This window comes from Vulpes vulpes, chromosome 1 (genome assembly GCF_048418805.1).
Source record: "Vulpes vulpes isolate BD-2025 chromosome 1, VulVul3, whole genome shotgun sequence".
Taxonomy (NCBI): Eukaryota; Metazoa; Chordata; class Mammalia; order Carnivora; family Canidae; genus Vulpes; species Vulpes vulpes.
In genome coordinates, this window is record NC_132780.1 from 106,805,900 (window position 1) to 106,832,598 (window position 26,699).

General features: G+C 34.0%; 1 long non-coding RNA gene across 1 annotated transcript in view; it reads right to left on the reverse strand.

Annotated features, from left to right (window-relative positions):
- The window catches only part of LOC140594027 (uncharacterized), a 488,215-nt gene that overhangs the window by 296,811 nt on the left and 164,705 nt on the right, over nt 1-26,699 (reverse strand). Inside the window, exon 2 of the long non-coding RNA XR_011994571.1 lies at nt 5,005-5,101. This is a non-coding gene — a long non-coding RNA (uncharacterized lncRNA). The remainder of the gene's footprint in view (nt 1-5,004; nt 5,102-26,699) is intronic.

The following is a 26,699-nucleotide window of genomic DNA, read 5'->3' on the forward strand; positions in this document are numbered from 1 at the left end:
ATCACAGCCATCCCTTCGGTAACCTTCACAGTGTCATCACCCCATACCCACTATTGAGATGGTAGGAAAGCACAGCATGAACTCTGATAAGCAATCTAGCTCTTGAAAGAACAAGATAAACTCATGCAGTTTCTATCGCAAAGAATAATTGTACATGGAAGGATGACAGTCACCCTATGGGTAAGCCTCAGACTAAACAATGTGACTAAAGCAGATTCAGACAGTTGTGCATATTCTTTCATCATACCTTAAAAAAATATATATATACATATATATCATATTTTTAAAATATGATATATGTATATATATTTAAAAGTTTGATATATATAAATATATATAAGATATATATGTATATTTTTAAAAGTATGATATGTGTGTGTGTGTGTGTATATATATATATATATACATATACACATATATATATATATATATATTCCTCAAGAAGTGTTGGAGACAAAAAAAAAATTTAAAAAAAAAAAAAAAAGAAGTGTTGGAGACAAATGTGGAATTTTCAGTTTTTTCCCATTGCTAAGTTGGTTCTAAATGGATTCACTGATATAGTCATCACTCTATGACCCTATGAGTCAAATAACATTTGCCAAAAAGATAATACAAAGAACAGTGAAGAAAAAAAGGAGAATGATTTCTTACTAGTGAACTTATTGTAACATTTTCTAAAACAGGCATAATGGTAGAAAAGAAACACTAATTATTTTTATTTTTATTTTTTTATTTTTTTAAAGATCTTATTTATTTATTCATGAGACACACACACACAGAGAGAGAGAGAGAGAGAGAGAGAGAGAGAAAGAGAGAGAGAGAGAGGCAGAGACATAGGCAGAGGGAGATGCAAGCTCCCTACAGGGAGCCTGACATGGGACTCGATCCCAGGACTCCAGGATCAGGCCCTGGGCTGGAGGCAGCGCTAAACCGCTGAGCCACCTGGGCTGCCCCACTAATTAATTTAATGTGTTTTTCTGAACAGCAAGCAGACACATGTCTTAGGAGTCTTGCCCAGTATGTGGCTGAAAACCTAGTTAAATGTCCTTATTCTTTATTTGCTCTGGTTGCGGTGTCTTGGACATTGGGAAGATCAAAATAAAATCAGTGGTATCCAAAGCTAATAGTAATAAGATATGAAAGTAATATATGTTATGCTCTTATGTATTAATACAGTATATATATATATGTGCATATATTAATATAACATATATTGGATGTATAGATTGTATGTATTTTATATTTCTCAGAACAAACTACATCCATGTTACCATTTTCTCTCAAGAAGTTGTGAAAAGCCATATGTTGTTGATCAAAATATCAATGCAGATTTTATTTGGGAAGCAAGACTGGATGGACTCAACCGTAATAATATGAATGATCCTAGCTGCCATTGCCTGAATGCTTACAATGGGTTTGCCTTAATTCTAAATGTGGCTTATGGCTCAACTAATTTAATCTTCACAATAATATTATGAAGAAGATATTCTTCTTATTATATCCCCACTAATTTAACTGTGTGATCTGATCAAGTTCCCTAAACTCTTAGCATCTGTCCTCTAACAGAGGATTAAAAGAATATATTTTCAAAGAACAATTAAAGTTATAGGAAGGTACAACATCTCAAAAAACAAGCAGGGTACAAAAGCTACACACGTTTTTGATATATAAGATATGTGTGCACGTATGTATTTGTTTCTATGGCATTTTCCCCTTGCCCATCCTTTGGATTCTCGCTAACCCTTCTAAAATCTATCTGCGGTCACTGACCCTGTGGAGCCTCCTCCATGACATTCCACAATCTGGAATTACCAGCAGTGACAGGTCCATCAAGTTTTACAAAAAAAGATTATTGTGTTGACAGATAACCAACTCATAAGTTAAAGTAATTGAAATCACTGGATGGAATTTACAGGAAAAATATGGATTTAGTGGCAGCCCAGGTGGCTCAGCGGTTTAGCACCACCTTCAACCCAGGGCGTGATCCTGGGGACCCGGGATCTAGTCCCACGTCGGGCTCCCTGCATGGAGCCTGCTTCTCCCTCTGCCTGTATCTCTTACTCTCCCTCTCTGTCTCTCTCTGTCTCTCATGAATAAATAAATAAAATCTTTAAAAAATATATATGGATTTAATGTCTAGATGTAAGCAATATTGTGTCGTTTTGCATTTTTTCTTTGTATTATTATTATCTCACTTCACAGATCTAGTGTCTATAGACTATTCCTTTAAATTCCTTTTCACATTAAGAAAATTGGGAGTAATGAGTTTATTAGTCCATTTTTAATCGAATGTTAAATTTTATATTTAATTAGTGCCAAATGAAAGTCAATGATTGAAGAAAATGTCACTTTTCTCTAAGACTGGCTTTTTTAGCAATGACTTACCACTTTTGGATCACATGTAATCCAGAATGTCGTTTTATTATCTCGTTTTCCTCTGTCAAAGGATAATAATGCTTATTTTGCTTTTCCTCATTGAGCTCCTATGTCGATCACACTGATCATATATGTGATTATACTGAAATATTAACTACTTATTTTAGTCTGGGTACTCTTCTTCGTGGACAAAGTTTTACTAAGAGAAATCAAACTACGATACAAGAGTGAGCCTGAGGGAGGAAAGCAGATGGAATTTTCCTAGACTGCTGTGTAGGTTCAGAAAGGTTTGGAGGGCTGTGGGGAGTCCTAAGTCAAAATCCCCCTTCAGGGGCACTTGGATGGCTCAGTGGTTGAGTGTCTACCTTCGCCTTAGGTTGTGATCCTGGGGTCCTGGGATCAAGTCCTGTATTGGGCTCCCTGCAGGGACCCTGCTTCTCCCTCTGCCTAGGTCTCTGCCTCTCTCTCTACATTTCTCATGAATAAATAAATAAAATATTTTTAAAAAATCTCTCTTCAGAAGAGTACCATAGATCTCTTTGCTATCTCCACAATGCTCAATCATTGGCTGGGAAAGCCCATGGGAAGTGGCCTCACTACAAATGTTCAGCAGGATCTCAGAGCTCAGCAGCTGTGGCCCATGGCCAATTAGGCTTTCTCTATTTGTAAGTTCTGAAAGGTACATTCTTATGTCTATACTACTCAAGCATTTATATTTACAATTACAGTCACAGTTCACATGTTAAATATAACTGGTAAATATGATGGGTTTAGGACATCTTCCCACATTTTAGTACAGCAGGTTTAGTGTATGGTGTATTTACCTTGCTTTTTGTTTAACCCTTAGAAAATGAATATATTTTTTCTGAAGATTTATTGCTCGGTACCAAATTATTACACAGACTTGCAATGATATGTGATGAGGAAGAAGAAGGGAAAACTAAATTTAACATATTATTTTCTTAAACCTCATATCTGCTACTATTGAAGTTCCATAAATATTCTGCTTGATGTGAAATTACAAATGGAGAAAAATGATGAATATCATTTATTTACTTCACTATATTAGTTATTCTATGGCTTCAGGGAAATATCCAGTTATTATCTTCAAGAAATTTTTCCACATCTTTTTCATTCTCCCTTTGATTATTAAAACACAAACACAAGCAGTAATATGACTTGAATTATATCTGTACTTTGCAGAAGATTCTAAATTCTTGTAGAGGAACAAATCTTTGGGAAAAAAGAAAACATAAGAACCAAAAAGAACCATACTAATACAGAATTTGTTTTCTTTGTCCTTGTTGCTGAGACTTTTATGCATGATGCTAGTCATTTGTAAATATTTTTAAAACTAAAATAGGGAAAGAGATATACTTTCACAGCATTTAGGTAGAAGCATCAAGATTCTCACGGTAAAACATTATCCAGTCGATTAGGATATACCACCATTTTTCTCCTAAGAGTTTGGTTGTCTTTAAACTAAAGTACAATAGTACATATTAGAATTTATCTTTCTCAATAATAAATAATAATGCCTACTAAAATTAGAGTTCAAAAGAAATTAGGATAAAACTTTTGGTCTCTCTAAATGTGTCATAATGAATATTTTTCCATGAAACAATAGTTTTATGAGTTTCCCTGGTAACACAGGCAGTAATAGATCAAAATTATTGCTGTTAAATAGTCTAAACACATTATCCTTAAATATCATGACTTCGAGACCCTGCCTGAGAAACTAAATAAATTGACAGAGTATCACTGGGCCCAGTAATGTCATATGTGGACCTTAGATCATGAGGCTACCTGAAGGAGATTAAATGACCAACAGATTCAGCGACTTGACAAGAGCATTCCAAGCCAAAATCATGTTTTGCATTCCTAGCTTCACACAAAGTTATCTAAGAGTTTGTTAAAAGTAAGCTGATCAAATTATAACTCAGAGCACCTCATTCCTCTCATCAAAAATATCCAGTGCTTTCCTTTACCAATTAGAATGTGCCAAACTCTTTAGAATGCCCAAAGGCCATATATGACATGTTCCTTAATTATTTCTGCAGCTTAATATCCTAACCCTTTCTCTCTTGTTTCTCTATATTTTGACTGAATTAATTAAGCTTCTTACAGTGAATTAAAAGAGTTGAGCACATTCTTGTTCAGAGCCTTTATAAAGTTCAGAGATTCTATTGTCTGTCCTTGCTCTAGTCTTCCTTCAACAGGCTAGGGATTGATCATGCAGGTATGTGCTCAAATACCATTCGAATTTTGTATCTTCAGAGATGTTGTCTCTGACCAAGTTATCCCAAATACATTCTCAGCTCCTGCCCAATATATATTTTTCCTTTATCCCAATATCCTGCTTTATTTTCTTTATAGCATTTACATGAAATTAAATTCATTTTTTCTTCCATTTAAAGAATATGAGCACCTTGAGAGATATCCGTGTTATCATTAGAGCCTAAAACAGTGCCTATAAACAGTGTTACAGAAAAAGAATTTTGCTTGTACTTAGGAACTAATTATTTGAATATGCAGGGTATATACCCTTAAAATTCAGTGTGAATTAATTCAACTAACAAGCTGATTAAAAGAATGATGTTATATTAATCCCCATCATGAATTACTTACTTCAGATGCTAACGGAGGAACTTCTGCTTTCCAGCCTGGATAGAAACTCCCTTTTCAGTTTGCCTTTCTTCAAGTAGACTTATTTATCACGTAGCTTCTAAAATATTAGAAATAAAAATAAAGAAGGCACTAATATATGTAATTGGTTTCAGTTCAAGCTAATTAATCTTGCATATCTATAATCCTTATTTTTATATTGATTGTTTCTTGAGAATAAGGTTGGCCTTCAACATGTTACCAACCATATTGTACATTCAGAAAAAAATGCTATTCTACACAAATTATTATAGGTTACCACATATATTTTATGAAAAGCATTGGAAAGTAAAAATTAAATTTCAAATAGGACCTTCCTTCTATCTAATGAAATTCAGGGCTCTTTTCTCATATTGGGTAGCCATCAGAATCTAAAAAACATGGACATTATATAATAATCCATAATCCATGTGGTACTTAGTTCATTTCTCCACACTGAATAATCCATCAAAGAGAAACACATTTTCTCTCTTTCTCATCTTTCACTCCATTTTTTAAAATTTTTTATTTTTTATTTTTTTTCACTACACAGAAGTTTATTGTGAAAGTAAATGAAACATACAAACATACAGTATGGCTAATGGTGGCAAAAGCAATCTGATAGTTTAAGGCAAGTTTTAATAGAGATGTATTTAGAAAAGATGATGCAATGATGCAATTTTGTTTAAATACAGATTATGGAAAAATATCAAATTGCATCAATAACTTAATAAGAGTTTTCAAAGCCTGCACTATTGGAGAAAAGGGGCTCATGATCTTAATGCCAGCATTAAGATAGACAGAAGCAGCACTGTGCTGAATGACAGGAAAAATCGAGTATTTGCAGAAGGATGGCGAAATGAACATTTAATAACATTTGATCTTAGTTATTGGTGGAATGAAAGCCCTTAGCTAGAATAGAGGAAAAAAATGTACCATCATTGTGTTATTAAAAAAATTAAGTGCAGAAGTCAAAAACCAATAATCCATAATCCATGTGGTGCTTAGTTCATTTCTCCACACTGAATAATCCGTCAAAGAGAAACACATTTTCTCTCTTTCTCTGCCTATGATCAGATATGCTCCCTACTGCAGCATTTATCACAGAGCATGATTTTCTGCATATGCTTTTTTTAGCCTCTAAATTTTAAGCACAAGTAAACACTAACCATGTCTACTTGTTCACATTAATTTAACCCTTGTACCTAGAAGAGGTTCTAGCACAGTAGAGGTACTGAATAAATATTAATTGAAAGACTAAATGAACTAGATAAATGACAACAAATACTAAACATACTTTGATTGTAATAATATGTTGACTTACACCTTCCTTAAGACATATTTGGAGACTTATTTTATTTTTTAATTTTTTAAAAAGATTTTATTTATTTATTCATGAGAGACAGAGAGAGAGACAGAGACACAGGCAGAGGGAGAAGCAGGCTCCCTGCAGGGAGCCTGATGTGGGACTCGATCCCAGGACCCCAGGATCATGACCTGAGCCAAAGGCAGATGCTCAACTACTGAACCACCCAGAGGCTCCCTAGAAAATTACTTTAAATGTACCAAACTATCCCTGAAAATGATAGTTGGCTATCATTTCCTGTTGTGGTAAGACTAAAATGAAGTTGATAATACTAAAATAAGGGTTTCATTGATAGGAAAATCCTTTTAGATTCCTCAGTGATGAGCTAGACACCTAAATAATAACTGAGGGCATTTGGTAGCACTATTTGTAATATCCTCTGAGAATTCCAAAGTTGAGTTCATTTCTGTCAATAAACAGTCTTTCTACCATTTTCCACCAGATATTGTAAAATAACGCTTGACAGCCAGAAGGTATTGCTTATACAATTATTGCCAACTGGAGTTGTGTGTAATTATAGAAGAAGCTGGATCAAGTTTTGACTTTATTTGATGTGATTTTAATTTGTCTTATGAATCATTTCCATTTAATCAATGCTAAGAAAAATACTGGAGCATAATATGGTTACAAACTACTACATATACACTAAAATATGATCTTCAATTGGAATATGTGTTAACTCTAAAACAATATCTAGTCCCCTATAATTTTTCACTAGATGTCTTATGTCTCTTATTTATATTTAACATCAGGGTCTAATTTCTGGTCAGAATGATATGGAAAGGTCTTGCTTCTACTCACAGACATTGTTATAAATCAATAGAAACAATAAATAAAATATAAAGAGAATTCTGTTCCATTTAGGCTGTAGAAACCTGTAGAATGTCATTCTTAAAACTAAAAATTAGAAAAGCCAAATAATCTACAAAATCATAATTTTTCTAGAGTCCATCCCAGAGAAAAAAAAATTAAAACTTTATTTCAAGGGATTAAAAATTCCCACCATGGAGAGAAGGAATATATCCTTTTTAAAACATGGGAGAAAGGTGACTGCCATGAATTAAGATAAAATTGACTGATATTTTTCTAGAATCTTTAAAGGTCAAGTGTAGGCTAGCATATCAATTTTGCATAGCTGGGAGCTCCAGAAAGACAAGAAGTTTATAATTAATCTTAAGATATTTTCAACAGGTCTGTACCAAGAAAGACTGGAACTAGGTCTGAGGAGCGATCCTGCTTGATGGCAAAATGTACAGGATGTAACTGGATGTCACTGGAACTCATGCATGAAGCTACGCTTGTTTCCCTAGACACTTCTTTCGTTGGAAGTAAATAAAGGCTTTATGCTGATGGTGCAGGGACAGTGAATCATTTCATCTAAAGGGCTCATACAAAATCCACTGCTTGTTGTAGAATGGAAAAAAAATAAAACTGCTTGCCTCTTGGAGATGGTTAGAAAATATTTCCCAAACCACAGAATAAGCAGTGATTCATTGCTCATGACGTAAAATAAAAGAAAAAGCAAAAACAAAACAAAACAAAAACTTTTGTAAGCCCAAGATTCTGTATCAACACCAAGATGAGATGAGCTACTGCTAATGATGAGGTAGAAAAAAAATCTCCCCCATGGAAGACCCCCATGGAAGACAGGTAGAAAGACAGAGTTTACTTGCAGTGGAGAAGTGGGGAAGGAGTGCTGAGGAAACCCTACACCCTAGGCCCATGTAAACAGGGCTCATCAGAGACTGAGTCTGATCCAGGAGAATGAAGAACACTTCCAGGTCCCACTGAGTGGAGTAAGCAACAATAAGACCCCCTTCATGGCACCTGTGTGCAGTAACTGCTGACAGAACTGAATGGGAACTCTAAAGAAAGTTTCTAGCACCACACGCTCCATTCCAATCCTAAGGTAATAGCAACCTGGCAACAGCTGTCCCCTTAATGCCCCAACATAAGTGTACCAGGTATCACACTATTACTCCATTTTCAATTGGTCTTCCCCACACAACACTGTAACTAAATAAAAAATTGTAGATGCACAAAAAAGCAAAAAAACATATTGTCAAGGTAAAAAATAATCAGCAAAACTAGATTCCGAATGTATCAGAGAGGGAGAACAACATGATTACAATTAATATGACAAAGGGTCCAGTGGAAAATGTGAGCAGCATGCATGAAAAGATGGAGGATTTCAGCAAAGAGGTGGAAATTATTCAAAAAGTCAAAAGGGATGCTAGATACAGAAATACTAGAGATAAAGAATTCTTGGGATGAATTCAAGAACAGGCTGGTTACAAATTGGGAAAATAACAGTGAACTTGAAGATATATTGACAGAAATGATCCAAGCTCAAATACAAAAATAGAAAGGATAAAACTATTAATTAGTTAATAAAATCAAAAGTAGAGTATCCAAGACAACACAAGTATGCAACACAAATTTGATCAGATAGTGGCCAAGAATTTCCAAATGAAAGGAAAATGAATTGTAGGTCCAAGTAGCCCAGAGAATAGTAAGCAAGAAAAAAAAAAAAAAAACTGCAGACACATAGTGGCCAAAATGCTTATTTAAAGAAAGATGAATAAAATATCTAGAAAGCACCCAGAGAAAAAAGAAACATAAAGAGGAACAACAACAACAATGAAATATAACAGATTCCTCTCAGAAAATATGCAAGCTGTAAGACGTGGGATGATATTTTTGAACTATTGAGAGAAGCATTTCATTCAAAATTCTGTATCTTATGAAAATGGTTCTGGGGATTCCCCGGTGGCTCAGCGGTTTAGCACCTGCCTTCGGCCCAGAGCCTGATCCTGGAGTCCCGGGATTGAGTTCCACGTCAGGCTCCTTGTGTGGAGCCTGCTTCTCCCTCTGCACCCTCTTCTCTCTCTCTACCCCCCCCCCTCATTAATAAATAAATAAAATATTTTTTCAAAAGAAAATATTTCTAAAGTTGTTTTATTGATTTCTCTGTTGTTATGTCATTGATTTCTACTCTGTTTCCCATTTTTTTTCTATTTACTTGAGTTTTATTTGCCCCGTACTAGTTTCCTTCCTTCCTTCCTTCCTTCCTTCCTTCCTTCCTTCTTTCCTTCCTTCCTTCCTTCCTTCCTTCCTTCCTTCCTTCCTTCCTTCCTTCCTTCATCTTTTTTTTCCCATGAAGATAATGAAGAGCTGATTTATTTTTCTCTCTTAATATAAACATTTAATGCTATAAATTATTCTTTAATTACTGCTTTGGTGACAGCCGAAAATTTTAATATATTTTATTTTTATTTTCTTATAGTTAGAAACACATTCTGATCTCCCCATTTGATTTCTTCTTTGACTCATATTTTATTCTGAACTGTGTAATTTCATTTCCATATATTTGGGTATATTCCAGATATCCTTTTCTTACTGTATGCTAGTGATTTCTATTTTAATACCAGGTGTCAGAAAACACACTTGGCATGAATTGAATCATTTTAAATTCATCAATAATTTATTATTTATAATTTCCAAGTACTTAGAGATTTTCTTTTTCTTTTTTTTTTTTTAAGAGAGAGAAATTGGAGAGAAAGAGTAGGAGCAGTGGGGAGAGGGGCAGAGAATGAATCTCAAGCAGGCTCCACATCCAGCAGGGAGGCCCACTCCAGGCTTGATCTCTTGACCCTGAGATCTCATGACCTGAGCTGAAACCAAGAGCCTAACCTTTCTGTCCATAACGTCTTTTTCTCCAACTGCCTATAAGGTTTTCTCTTCACCTCTCATTTTAAGACATTTGATTATGATACGCCTTGATATAGTTTTCATCATGTTTATTTTATTTGGAAAACGTTGAATGGAATATCTACTGTGGGATTATGATTTTCATCAAATTGGAAAAATTTTAGTCATTATTTATTTAAATATTTTTTCTCTACTCAGGAAATTCCAATTACATGCAAATTATGCACGTAAACTTTGGTAACTGATATTTTGTGCATTATAATTTTTTATTACTCGATTTTTAGTAAAATTTCATTCTCATGTCTTCAAGTTCACTAATTATTCTATAATTCTGCCATTAATCCATCTAGTATATTTTTTAGATAATATTTTAGTTTTCATCTCTTGAAATTTAATTTTTTATATCTTCCTAGTCTCTACTTATCTTTTGAACATATGGAATACAGTTATATTAATTAATTTAATTTCTTTGCCTGCTAAATCTAACAACTTTGTCCACTACGGGTCTATTTCAATTGAGTTCTCCACATTATCTAGTAATTTTTTTTTGTTGAATACCATATATTGCAAATTTTACTTTTATGGATATTTTATATTCCTATAAGTATTTTCAGTTTTGTTTTCACTGAAGTCCAGTTTCTTGAAAATAGTATGATCATTTTATTCCAGATTTTAAGATTTCTTAGATGGGACTGGAATGGTGGTCAAATTAGGACTAATTATTCTCCTCTACTCACTCCTTACCCTTCTGTTTACTCAATTTTCCCTGAATTATGAAGCTTACCAGTGTTCTTGGGAGGAATAACCACTATTGCTGTCCCTGTTGGAGCACTGGGGATGTTACTGTTAATCCCTTTGTGTGTGTATGTGTGTGTGTGTGTGTGTGTGTGTGTTTTCCTCAGCCTCAGGTAGTTTCTTCACACAGATATGTTTTTACTACTGTGTTGAATACTTGAAAAGGACCTTTTCTAAATCTCTGAAGTTCATTATCTATACAGCTCCTTTCTATATTTTGCTCTGTTTACTCAAATGGAATAAAGCTGAGACAATCTTGGTGGTCACCCTCACCTTTTTCATGTTACTCAGGGATTACTGTCCTTCTTTGATGGACATCTTAAAAACATTGGTTTATATACTTCGTCTGCTTTTCGGCTATTTTAGGTGGATGGATGAATCTCATCTCTATTACTCTGTTTTTCTTGGGAAGAGAAATTAAGATTTTAAAGCCTGAGGGAGTATATACTAATTTGTTACATTTCCTTGCTATTTTTGTGAATTACATGTTATTTTACAATGTTGTTAAAACAGTAAATCAGCTTTAGTTAAGAGATAGACCTTGGATGCTCAAGTCTATGTTACAACAGTTGGTAGGAATAATAAAACATGATCATCAAAACATCATGTTGTCATTGTTTAATAACTGATGGGCCCATGACAGCATCTCAGACACCAGAAAACATGAATATTCATTCTGATTACTTTGAATCACATTGTGACATCAGAATGAAGCTTCAAGGGCATGCTCTTTCCAGTCTTTTGACTGCAGGGCAGACAGCAGTGTCAAAACATTACCATACTGTGATAGGAAGCTCACCTGTTTATTTCTCCCTTTGAAATTATTATCTAGTTTTGGAATAGGCTGCAGTCATCACACTCAAACTTTGGATATTGAACTTGTGAACAGAATATTAGCAAACAAGCTAAAGAAATCAATAAGCAGTCGACAAGTTCAGAAGCTGTTATATTGGACTACTTTAAGGTCAACTACTGTTTCATTAATGGAAAATTTCACAAGAGTATTAAAAAATGTTCAAAGAGTTCTCTTTTTTAAGTGGATTGGCAGTTCATCCCATGAGGGGATATAAGGTACAGATATCAGAAAATGTGGGAGATATATCTTAGTACTGAATATATTCTCACGTCTTACATCTATCATTCATCATGGAATCTCCTTTTTTTGTAGTTACGATTGCTATTTATTGGGGGTCTTTCATCACCTGGGTCTTTTTGGTGGTGAGATTATATTCTCTCTCTCTCTCTCTCTCTCTCTCTCTGTATCTGTCCTTCTCATTCACTTTCTCTCTCTGAATGGCCTGGTTTAGTTTTAACATGATTTGGGGGGAAAATTGAAATACAAATAATTTAGCTACATAATTTAAAAAAATAATTAATAGATTTTCATCAGATATCAAACCAAGTAAACCAAGTATCTATTTAAAATATGTTGCTTGGGATCCCTGGGTGGCGCAGCGGTTTAGCGCCTGCCTTTGGCCCGGGGCGCGATCCTGGAGACCCGGGATCGAATCCCACGTCGGGCTCCCGGTGCATGGAGCCTGCTTCTCCCTCTGCCTGTGTCTCTGCCTCTCTCTCTCTCTCTCTCTCTCTGTGACTATCATAAATAAATAAAATTTTAAAAAAAGTTTAAAAAAATAAATAAAATACGTTGCTTAACATAGTACTTTTCACCATGTGTGCTCTAAATATAAAACATAATGATAGATGTAAGAAGTGAGAATATTTTTGGTTCTAGATAATAACTTTCCCACATTTTCTGATATTATCTTTCTAATATTTTGGATTTGGATTGGACCATTTTCCTAAGCAAAAACAAACAAATAATGAAAATAAAAATGTTATAGTTCCTGTGCCAGGATATCACTATCTAGGTCCTTTAATGGGACGGTGTAAATATTTAAGGTTTTCCTCCGCATCTTTGGCAGTTGTAGATATCAGAAGTGAAAATACATCTATAAAGGTTGGGAGATTTAGGCCTCTTGGTTTTAGAGAAGTTGAAAATAATTTTCTAAGAATCTGGCTTATGTTTAAGAATATAATTTTACTTTAGAAATGGAAAAGTGAGTGAGATAATGGGATTTTCTTTTCTCTTTGGTGAAAGGATAACGAAGCTGTGATGGGGATGAAAACTTTGGTGGATGTAAGGGGAGAGTGCAAGAGAGGGCTTTACTTCACTCAATACAGCTTCCAAACATATCTTGGGAAGTTACCTAAAAAGAGAGAAATTGAACATCATATTGAATACTGAAGTGCCCAGGATTGCATGGAAATTGAATTGGAAGTCACAATTATCCAGTCTGATGCTGCATAATTATGGTTTATCTTTTTCTTGTGGGGCTACAATGTGTGGACTCCTCTTGTGATATTCAGGAAATCTCATGAGGTGATGGTGACAAATCTTCACATCTCCTTGGAGGAAAAGCAGAAATGAATTAAGTCACACTGGAAATGAGATGAGATAGTGAGTACCCTGTAATTATGCCTTAAAATATCCAAATAAAAATGGAGGGGGGGGGAATCATTGTTAAGAGAATTCTTCATTGGGCCTTTCATGTTTCTGTATCTCCTTTAAGCTAAGACAATGAGAACTTCTTGACCAGACTAACTTCTCAAGAATTTTTGTAGAGTAAATGGCCTTGAAAGGTAAGGATAGTATCTCCCCCCAGAGAAAATGAAGGTTTATTTGACACTCAGAATACTATCTCCTTACAGGGTGAGATTTGGGCATGTTCTTATGCAATCTTTTTTATAAAATGTTGAGGTTTCCTATATGTGTAGCATCTACCTGTGTGCTCCTTGTCATTCTTGTGAGATCCAAGAAGAACTGTCATGAACATGAAGCTCGTGCCATTTGCTGTGTAGTGAGTAAAGAAGTCTTATCCTTGACCCAGGAAATCATGCCTCCTGCCAGCATCCATGAAATTATGGCAAACTGATTTGTTAACTTGTAAGTAGGGAAAAATCTCAGATTCTACACATTTGACTTAGTTTCTAACATTCAACTGAGTTGTTTTTCCTTTGGTAAATTAAGGATTTTCATACTCATTGATTTCATTTAGATGTATAATTTCATGCTTATATACTATGACACAAATTGAATAAACATGCATATTGATTCAGTAGTTCTCAAAATGTGCTCTATAGACCATTTTTTTATGAGACTCTCCAAATGGATCCATGAAATGCATATGTCTCTGGGTCATATAGCACACTTATTGTAACAGAATCTTTGAGATTAGGGTTCAGGAATCTGTCTTTTAAAAAATATCCTCAGGCAATTAGAGTTCTCTAATGTTTGTCAGCCACTGAACTATGCAATGTCAATGGGTAATAAGTAACATATGGCCACATATTTCTCTTTCTAGTTGTTACCTTATTTTGCTTTTTTAAAGTAAGTGTTGTGGTTTATTGGGAATTACTTCTTGAAGAAGCAGAATTGTTTAGAAAAAAATGGATTAGTGACAATGAATTATCAGCTCTCCAGCTCTGTCAAAACAAACACTAGGCTTCACACTTAAAAGAATTCTTTCAAGTTTCTAAGCAGCCTATGATAATACTGTCATCACTTTATATTTTTAGGTTTGCAAGTTCAGCTCCTAAAAGGTTGATTTTAGTACTTAGGGTGTTTTTTTGTTGTTGTTTTTAATAAAATCATTGTTTTTTTGCATCTGCAGTAGGCACAAGGTTTTTACCAGATCAGTGTTGCTGATTTGTCTATTTGACTTTGAGGCCCAAACAATAACTTCTCAGCAGTAGGGATATGCAAGTGATTCTCTGTAAATCAATCACTAAATTCTCATTTTTATTGCTTAAAAAATTAAAACTGTAAAACTACTGCAATACTGCAAAAGAATGTGACTGTGGATTAAATCTAGTTCTTTGGCTTTCTGGTTCTGAGGTCTTAAGCAAATGATAAAATACTTGGTTTGGAAGTATATAAAACGGTTACAATTAAATTGTATGACCTAAGAGTCTACGTGTTACATAGTTCTCAGTAAGTATCAGTTTTTCATTTTAATGGTCTATATCATAAAGTTCACAAACATTAAATATGATGACATTAAACATTACTAAATTATTAAATAAGATCTACATCTTCAACAACATTTTAAAGAAGAATACATCTAAATACACTTATACAATTAGATACTTTCATTATGAAAGCTAATTCGTTTCACTAGCTGGTAAATGGAACATACACCTTCAAAAATACACAGACACACATTCAAACGCTGAATATATTTTTAGGTCCAATTTCTCCCCAAGGGTAATTTAGAAATAAAAAATTTCCAGGGATTTTTTGATGGATATAAAGCTTTATCCAATTTAGTAATACTCCTCTGCCTTCCACAGCTTTTTAAAACCATCGCCTTTAAGTTCTTCTGAAATGGGAGTTATTTTACTGTCTTGAATTTTCTTACTCTGACTTGAACAAATGGTGCTTAGATCTCTTTTGCTACTATTTGCAATGTCTCTGTTTCCATAAATCTCAAGCTCGGGAAGTCTTAAGGGAGATAGTACTCCCAAATAATCTATTTCTAAATCTTCTGAAAAGCTTAAAGGAATAGATTAGATGTAATAATTTCAGTGATGGATTTATAATATTTCCTATCTCTGTGGATATCTTAATCTAGTAAAATGTTTCTGTGCTTATGTAAATGAATTTTGCAACATATTCCCAAAAAATAACTATTATAAAGAAAAAGAAGGTACTGTTACAAATGTGAAATCAATCCATGAATTAGGGAATTAAAATAATCACACAAGTTCACTTTTAGATATAAAAATCTGTCTCAGATATCCAGAAGGTGTGCATTCGGGGCTCTGCAGAAATAAGAATTGTGTTACTTAGGATTAATTTTGGCTACATACAAAATAAAAACCTCTGGTAAAGGACTTAAACAAGATTCCAATTTAATCTCTCTCATTTAAGAGATCCAGAGGTCTATGTCCCACAATTGACGTGGGGCTCCACACATTCTGACCTAACCTCCTTTCATCTCTCCCTCCTGCGATCTTTGTCTGTGTCTTCCGTCTCTGTTGCTAAGACTAGCCACTATATCAAGCACAGAAAGTAGAGTTTTTTTTTCTTTTTTTAAAAGAAAAAAAATCCTTAATGTCACATTATATTTCTGCTTATGATTTTTTAGAAGAATTTAATCTCATGGCCACACTTAGTTGCAAAGCAGTGGGAAAGCAGAATAGTGCAAAGCAGTGGGAAAGCAGAATAGTGACTTTTAATGCATATGGCAATGTGACTAGTTAAAAATAAATAGTCTGTTACTATGGTGGTACCCCTTATCCACAAAGGATATGTTCCAAGGTCCCCAGTGGATGCCTGAAAACGTGGACAGTACTGAACCCTACACATACACATTTTTCCTGTATATACATACTTGTGATAAAGTTTAATTTATAAATTAAGCACAGTAAAAGATTAACACAGTAAAACTAGCACAGATTTCTTTTTCTTTCTTTACGATTTCTCAGCGATAGAAGATTTGTTCTTGCCATAGACCTTAGCAACCTCAGCACATATATATATATATTTTTTTTCTGTATTAAGTCAAGCTCTTTAACCTTTTCACTTAAAGGAAGCACTTCGTAGCTTGTCTTAGGCATATCCAAATTGCCAGCATCACTACTCTTGCACTATGGGGGCATTTATTTATTTATTTATTTATTTATTTATTTATTTCACATTGCATTTGATTATTTTGACTTTTAAAAAAGTGTTTACTTAAAGCTCAGTTAGTTAACATACAGCATAATATTATTTTCAAGTGGATAACAGTGATTTACCACTTCCATACATCACGCGGTACTCATCACAAGTACACTCCTTAAGGGCACCTGGGTGGCTCAGTCGGTTAAGCATCTGCCTTTGGCTCAGGTCATGATCTCAGCGTCCTGGGATTGAGCCCCACGTTGGGCTTCCTACTCAGTGGGGAGCCTACTTCTTCCTCTCTCTCTATTCCTTCTTGCTGTCTGTGCTCTCTCTCTCCATCTCTCTCTATCAAATAAATAAGATCTTAAAAAAACAAAACAAAACAAAAACCACAAGTTCACTCCTTAATCCCCATCATCTATTTAATCCATTAAGTAACACTTGTGTTACTTAACATAAGCACTGTGACATGAAGATTGCTGATCTGACAACCAAGATAACTATTAAGTGACTAATGGGCCGGTAGCAGGTACACTATGGATATGCTGAACAAAGGGATGATTCTCATCCCAACTAGGATGGAGCAGGAGGGTGCAAGGTTTCATCACACTACTCAGAATGGTGCATAATTTATAAATTATTTATTTCTAGAATTTTCCATTTAATATTTTCAGACTGCAATTGACCATGAGAAACTGAAACCATGGATAAGGGAATCACTATACTGAGAAATGTAATAGCTGACATAGGGCTAGTTGGTTACAATATTCCTTACAAATGTAACATGAAATTACTGAGGGGAGTAAGGGAACAGGGTGATGTATACTTGTTTTCTTGTTGAAACTTTTTAATATTTGGAGAAATTTCTTCAAGAAGTTTTTTTTTTTCCTACTGGAAATTTTATGCACCTGCTGGAAATAGAATCTTATTTCAGAAACAAAACAAATAACAACAATGCCTTCTGAATAGCCTTAAATTTCTCATTTCTTGGATGTGGAAATGGAGGATGTGACCAACAGCTTGATACACTGCTGATGTTATCTGAAACAAAATGTTTGTTTTTAGTTTAGGTAAATATCCAGAAGTAAAAACCTAAACACTGTATTATCTGATATAATAAATTATAAAACTTTCTTGATCTAAATTTATTTCTGAGATAATGCACCTCAACTCTTTATGGAGCAGGAAAATGAGGAAGTGACTTGCTCCAATCACATACAAAGATCCTGGCCTCCTGCAACTGATAACAATTTTTTTTCCTCCCTTGTTGAATTTTTAGCAGAGGAGACCTCATAACCTGTTTTACTCAATCTCTCTCCTCTTTCTCTAGCTCATTTTCTTGGTCTCTCTAAGGATACATATTGTATTTCTGGTAAAATGAAAAGGAAGAGATATTTATTTTCTAATATTCAATGCAAATATTATTAAATGCATAAAGAATATGCCAGACCATGTGCTAAGTGACAATAAATTCTAAACAAACTTTAGAAAGCAAAAGCAATGTAGAAAAAATAATGGCATTTGTAATTCATATTTTCTTTTATGGAGTAGAAATCAGTGAATAATTTATTTGCTAGTAACAGAGACCTGCTATTAGCAATTTATTAAAATTTTGGTGTTTATTGTTCTCTTGTGTAAAATGAAGACAAAAAGTAGTTAGATCAAGGCTGGTACAGTGGCTGTACCCAAATCATTCTACCATTCTGCTTTTCCCCTATGGCATATGTTTCTTTCTGTACAGTGTCCTCATGTTTGCATTAGACGAATCTCCAACTCACCAGTCTCATTGCAAGGAGAGGAAGATGGAAGGAAAAAGGAAATTGATGGTTGAATCAACCCATATTAGTAAACTGCTGGGAGTCCCACTAAATAAACTTCTAATCAAGTAACCTGAGCCAAAACATTAGCCATCTGCTTACCTTTATATCAAAGGGAGCTTAGATATGTTCTTTCTCAGCTTGGTATATCACCCCTCCTAAAAGTAGGGTCATGTCTTCAAGTCTAAAGAGGGGACTGGGCACTGAGATTTCAGCTGCAGTGTTACATTAGAAAAATTTCCAGGAAATAACTGGCATTTACAGCAGCCCAGGGTTCATGCACAACTAGTAAGTTATTTGGATGGTTAAAACAGGGAGGTAACTAGGAACTGGAATTATTTAGGAAATGGATGGGTTGCTTTGGAGATTGTAAGAATAGGATGGGCAGAGAGGAAGATCATTTTATTAGAAGAATAGACAGCAATATGACAAATCCTCATTTATCAGGAAAAAATGGGTTAAAAAGTAAAATTTAAGGTTGCCATTGAGAGTCGTTGCATAAATAGGAAATTTGGACAAAGGAAAAAGTATAAAGTGATTTATCTGTAGTCAATATCCTTTTTAACATGCCATTCAATTCAGATTCCATCCCTCATTCTGGTGAAGAGAGGAAGATTGAATCAGGCTTATTGGATTACAAGCATAAAGAGAGATGGCAATTATAAAATTCAGAAAGCTCATGCCAGTTTAAGATCAGAGGGGCATACATAGGGTCAAAACTGGAAGCACATCATTGGTAGTTAAGTCAGGTAAACACAGACCAATGTCTGGCAGTACATACACGATGAAAATATCTGTCAATATAGCTGGGACACTTGGAGTTTCTGCTATTAGATGTGGGCTTCCTTGTATAAGGCTCTTAGCTAAAGCTAACTACACTGGGGTCTGGGGAAGGAAACTTAAACATTACCTTCCTTCTTGAATCCATGATATTCCTAATAGCTCCCCAATTCCACAATGTTAAAAAGAACAAGTGTTTTTGGATGACTAAGAGCTAATGAAAATAAGTTTGAAATGTAATTTTAATGTAAATTTTACTACTAAGTTATGTGTATTGAATAACTAAAAATAGTAACAGATATAGTATATCATTTGCTAATAAATGTATTAATGTCATTTAGATTTCGAATAATCACAGACATATTATATAAGAACTTCCTACAAATAATTTATTATCTCTGATATAAAAAGGTGATATTCAGCCTCATTTGTGGTATATTGTACACAGGGGCTCGCTGGAGAACATTAAATTATTACACACAGTCAGAAAAGCTCAAATATATATATGTATTTACAAGCCAGAATCTGTAAAAGCCATGTTTCTGCTGAATTGCATGAATAAGCCCTGTTCCTGCCTACACGTGCATACCGTTAACAGTTACCTAATGAAGACAATAAAAATAAACATGTGCATGTATGTGTTGTATAAAATAAGAACTATAGGGGAAAAAAAACACCTTTGTAGATCATTTCGTGTAATCCAGTTCAGTTTTTTTTTTTTTTTTAATTTTTTTATTTATTTATGATAGTCACAGAGAGAGAGAGAGAGAGGCAGAGACACAGGCAGAGGGAGAAGCAGGCTCCATGCACCGGGAGCCCGACGTGGGATTCGATCTCGGGTCTCCAGGATCGCGCCCTGGGGCAAAGGCAAGCGCTAAACCACTGCGCCACCCAGGGATCCCTCCAGTTCAGTTTTAAAGCAAAATGCCAGACCCACAGAACAAAGAAACAATTCAGCTCAGCTTGAGTACAAGCAGTCTATTAATTAATGGAGTAAGTTTCAACGAAATCAACACAAAATTTTGGACTTGATCCAAATAATGGGGAGTCATTAAAGATTCTTGAGCAGGATGGTAACAGGATGAAATGTATATACTTCTAAGATAGTTATTTAGGTGGCTGTTACAATTATAAAGCAAGCAGAAATGTAGTAGTGCTGACTTGCACAGTTAATGACAACTTGTATTTGGGGGTGATGTGGGGTTCCATGGAGAAATGCTGTGAATATGATGAGTTTCATAAACTAAAGACTTACTGAGAATCAAGATTAGAAGTAGAATCTGGGAGGTTCAATTTAAGAGCTAAAAATAAAGGTGGAGACTCAGATTAATTCTTTAAAAAAGTACATAGGTGAAAAATACCATAGTCAAAGACTTACCATTAGAGGTCTCATAGATAATAGATCTTTATAGACGGTGGAAAGGGAAAGAGTATAATACATAGAAAATCCTAAATACTACACACATGCACACAGACAGACATGAATACACACACACACAAACTGTTAGAACTAATAAACAAATTTAGAAAGTTTCAGGATACAAAACTAACATACACAAATCAGTTGCATTTTTGCATGCTAATACTGAAGTATCTGAAAAGGAAATTAAGAAAACAATCATAGTTTAATGGCATTATAAACAATAAAATACTTAGGAATAAACTTACCAAAGAGATGAAAGACTTGTACACTGAAAATCATAAAACACTGATGAAAGAAATAAGTGAAAAGATATCCTGTGTTTATGAATTTAATATTGTTAAAATGTCCATACAACTCAAAGTGATCTATAGATTCAATGAAATCCCTATCAAAATTCAAATGGCATTTTTATAGAAATAAAAAAAATCCTAAAATTATTATAGAACCACAAGACCCTAACAAGCCAAAGCATTTTGAGCAAGAAGAACAAGACTGGAGATATCACAATTCCTAGTTTCAAAATATGCTATAGAGCTATTATAATCAACACAGTATGGTACTGGCATAAAAACAGACATTTAGATCAATGGAATAGAATAGAGCACTTAGAAATAAATCCACACATTTATAGTCAGCTGATCTCTGTAAGGGTATCATGAAAACAAAACTGGGAAAGAATACTCACTTCAATAAATTATATTGGAAAAATTAGATGTCCACATGCAAAGGAATGAGCTTGAACCATTATCTTATATCATATATAAATATCAACTAAAAATCGATTAAAAACTTAAACACAAGACCCTGAACTGTAAAACTCCTAGAAGAAAACAAAGGGAAATCTTCTTGACTCTGGCTTTAGCAATGATTTCTTGACCATGACACCAAAAACAGAAAACAAAAGTGAAGGTAGGCAAGTGGGACTAAATCAAAATAAAAACCTACTGCATAGCAAAGAAAATAATCAATAAAATGAAAACACAACCTATGAAATGGAAGAAAGTATTTGCAAAGCATACATTTGATAAATGGTTACTATCCAAAATATAGAAGGAGCTCTTAATAGCATAAAAATCCTAACTAATCTGATTTTAAAAAGATTAAGAAAATGAATTTTTTTCCCAAAGAAGACATTCAGATGGACAAAGTATATAGGAAAAAGCACTCAAAATCACTCATCAGAGAAATGTGAATGAAAGCCACACTGAGATATCACATCATACCTGTTAGGATAGCAATTATCACACACACACACACACACACACACACACATGCACAGATAACACTGTTGGCAGAAATGTAAACTGGTGAAATGACTATGTAAAATAGTATAAAGATTCCTCCTAAAAGTAAAAATAGAATTACCATATAATTCAGCAATTCCACTTCTGGGTATTTATCCAAAGCACTAATTCAAAAAGATATGTGCATCTCCTTGTTCATTGCAGCATTATTCACAAAGCCAAAATATGGAAATAACCTTAAATGTACATGGATGGATGAATGGATAATGAAAATGTGATATATATATATATATATATATATATATATATATATATATATAATGGAATCTTATTCAACCATAAAAATAAATGAAAACTTGCCATTCGTGACAACATCAAAAGACCTTGAGGGCATTAAACTAAATGAAATAAATCAAGACAGAGAAAGACATATAATCCCACTTATATGTACAATGTAAAAACATGAATGTAAAATCTGGCATGCTGTGAATAGATTCAGAAAATAGATTAGTGGTGGATGGAGGCAGAGGGGAGTGAGGGGCAAAACAAGTGATCAAAAGGTACAAATTTCCAGTTATAAAAAAAGGTAAGTTATAGGGATATAACCTACAGAATGGTGATTGTAGCTAAAAATACTACTTATGCATAAGGGGTCGATTTTTCATCTTATGCGGCATGACTGAGGTCATTCACTAACTGAAGTTTGGCCTGATGGTTGAAGCCCTGTTGATATCTGAAATATTAAATGAGACAAATACAACAGACTTTGTACCAGTGTCTGTTGGTTAGATTAATCAGTATTTGACAGAGTACTTTACTCATGTTGAAAATTTGAGTTCTGCAGAGAACTTGTAGGGCAGAGGGGTGGATTGCTGGGAGAGGTGACCTCCTATGGGCCTTGAATACCCTCACAAGTTCTTGCTGGGTACACCAAGAATGCAAAGTCCTGACTGCCCTTTATCTGGGTCATGTCTCAGGATGCAACTTTGAGGAAGAAACATCCCCCAAAGAGCAGACTTGCTTTTGCTCATTTTAACAGTAGTAACCCCTCTCAGTCCAGAGGTTCCTTCAAGTAATGCAGCCAACTAGGGGTACAGGCATCGAAAATGGGCCTTTTACCTCCCCTGGAGGGTCAGAGGGAGCATGAGAATCAACACAAACCAACATTAATTTCTGGCTACTGCTCTTGCTTTGAGCAATAAAGCCCTTTGTCTTCCATCCAGGACTACTGTGTCTTCTGCCAAGCTTAATGAAATAGTAATAAGATAACTGCTCAGATTCTAAGTAAAATGAAATTTCAGATCTTTACACAGCTTTTGTCAAAAAAGTTATCTGCTCTACTGCTTCTTGGGAGAAAAATTCATCATTGGTAGAAAGGATCAGTGATTCCTAGCTGTGAATATAAGTTTTAGAATATGATTTTTTATACCTGTTTTTTGCGGTTCTGGATTTTTGTAATTCACATAAGTAACTTAGCCTCTTGATCCCTCATCTTTTCCCCCAATGACATGCAAATTTATAAGCTGAGGTCTTCTTAAGAGCTTTGGCATTTTTGGATTTAAGACAACACCGTGTATGAAACTAAAAAGCAAGGTTTTCACCATAATAGAATCACTGGAAGGTCAGTATCTTCAAGATAAGCAAGAGAAATTTTTAGGGAAATTTTGAATGGAAACTACAATAGGCCACCACAGTACAGCTCTAGTGAAAAACACTTCCATACTTTGCTGAATATAGACATAATGACAATATTGTTGATTATATTCCTTAATACGAGGACAGGAAGTATGGTAGAGATAGTTGGCTCAGCTTTTTCTTTTTAATGTAACCTACTTACTTTTCTTTCTTTTTATATCATCTTTCACCAGTTATATCTATCTGTAGAGTCAGCATGCACATGCATTTGTCTGGAAAATTCCAATGTCAGGGGATGTCTCTGAACTCATATTATTTTTTAAATTCCTTTCAGAAGTTGAAGGCAAAAGAATCATGTTTTAGTTCTCAGGAAGATCACTGAGACTCTTTGGACTGAATAATTTTTATCTCTTGTATCATAATGATAATTTCTTATGATGCTTTTGTGAGAATCAAGTAGATAAATGCAGAATTAAGCATTTTATAAGATGCAAAGTGTTACATTTGCCCAAAGTGTGTGTGTGTATGTGTGTGTGTGTGTGTGTGTGCATTTTCCTAGGGCTGCCATAACAAAGTACCACAATCTAGCCGGCTTAAAACTACAATTTATTTCCTCACAGTTCTGAGGGCTAGATGTTCAAAATCAAAGTGTTGGCAGGGCCATACTCTTTCTCTGAAGTCTCTAGGAGAGGATCTTTCCTTGTCTATTCCATCTTCTGATAGCCTTAGGTGTTCTTTGGCTTGTGGCATTATAATGGGATATATATATATATATATATATATATATATATATATATATATATATATAATGTATGTTTTCATACAGGCACAAGAATTGGAATTAGATGAAAAAAATATAAAATGGCTTGTGGTATCAAAAATGACTAGATTCTGCCCTTGACTATCCATGTATACCCAATGTATAAAGTCCCAGATAAAATATATGCATAGAAGAGACAGGTAGCAGAAAATAAATCTCTTTTGGCTGCTGTGGCTTCATGCCAAATGCCATAGGGACAGCCTGTGCCTACATTAAATGAAGCTTAATTGACTTGCAAAAAAGTATACCATAAAACCCAAACTAAATTACAGTTCTTATAACACTTACTTCAAGAAAAAGGAGAGCATAACCACTGTTGAGAAGGATATAATGTGATTAATGCCATACCCGAGGTAAAACTTGATTCCCCATCACATTAAAAAAAAAAAAATAACTCCTTAAATAGGGAGCAGAAAAGAGAGGAAAATGGCTATTACTATGAAAGCACGTTTGCCTCATGGATGAACCTAAAGATGTCCAAAAATAGCTATACATTAAAAAAAAAAGGGTCTTAGAGCAACTAGATGATCTCATTTGAAAGAAAGATGTGTACCAATGTTATAGTGCTTATAAAAATTAATTAAAATGGAACATAGGCCTAAATATAGCTAAAACTATAGAAACCTCAGCAGAAAACAGTAAACTCGATTATCTTGAGTCACATAATACTTTCTTAGATATGGCATTAAAAGCTTAAACAACAAAAGAACAAATAAATAAGTTGGGCTTCAACAAAATTAAAATTCCTTCATATTTCAAAGGACACCATTAAAAAGTGAGAAGATCCTTCTTAAATTCTTCCAAAAAATGGAAAAGGAAGGGACACTTCCAAATTCCTTTTATGAGGACAGCATTATAAAACCAGACATGCACAACACAAGCAAAAAAATTACATGCTAATATCCCTGATAAACATACATGCAAAATATTAGCAAATCAAATGTAATAATATATTAAAGAGGAACATACAACATGATCAAATGACATTTATTCCAGGGATGCAAGGGTGGCTCAACATCCAGAAATGAATCACCAAGATACACTACATTATCAAAATGAAGCATCAAAATCATATCATCTTAATAGATGCCAAAAAAGGATTTGACACAATTCAACCTTCATTAATGATCAAAATCTTTATGAAAGTCATAGCTAAAATGATATTCAATGGTGAAAAGCTGAAAAACTTTTTATCTAAGATTATAAACAAGACAAAAAATGCCTATGGTTGCCACTTTTTTCAACATGATATTGAAGTCCCAACCATGAGAATTGGGCAAGACAAAGAAATAAATGGTACCCAAATCAGAATGATTGAAGTAAAACTGTCACTATTTGCAGATCACATGGATATTACATATAGAAAACCTAAAAGACACCATCAAAAACTGTTATAATAAACAAATTCAGCAAAGCTGCAGAATATAAAATTAATACACAAAAATCTGTTGCATTTCTATACACTAATAATGAACTATCAGATAGAAATTAAGAAAAATTTCACTTACATTCACATCAAAAATAATAAGATTTTTACCCAGGAATACATTTAACCAAAAAAAAAGAAAAAAGGAATACATTTAACCAAGGAAGCAAAAGACCTGTACACTGGAAACTGTAAGACATTGGTGAAATAAATTCAAGAAGACACAAATATATGGAATATTACCTGTTCATGGATTATAAGAATTAATATTGTTAATATATCCATACTACCCAAACAACATACAGATTTAATGCAATTTCTGTCAAAATTCCAATGGCTTTATTCACAGAACTAAAACAAACAATTCTAAAATCCGCATAAAACCACAAAAGATCTTGAGGAACCAAAGCAATCTTGAGGAAGAACAAAACTGAATGCACCATGTTCTCTGATTTCAAACTATACTACAAAACTAGAGTAATCAAAACAGTATAGTGTTGGCATAAAAACAGATCCATACATCAAAGGAACAGAATAGAAATCTAAGAAATAAATCCACACATACATGGCCAATTAATTTATGTGAAAGGAGCCAAGAATATACAAGAAAAGTAGAGTCTCTTAAATAAATGGTGTTGGGAGAATTGGATAGCCACATGCAAAAAGAATAAAACTATACTATCTTACACAATATAGAAAAATTAACTAAAATTGGATTAAAACTTTGAATGTAAGGCCTAAAACTACAGACTCCTAGAAGAAAATATATGTGGTAAGCACCATGACATTGACCATGACACTTTAGATCTTACTCAAAAAGCAAAGAAAACAAAAGCAAAAATAAACTATTATGACCACACCAAACTAAAAAAAATCTCTGTGCAGCAAATAAAATCATCAATACAATGAAAAGGCAATCTACTGAATGGGATAAAATGTTTGTAAATCATGTATCTGATAAGTGCTTAATATACATTATATATATAAAGAACTCA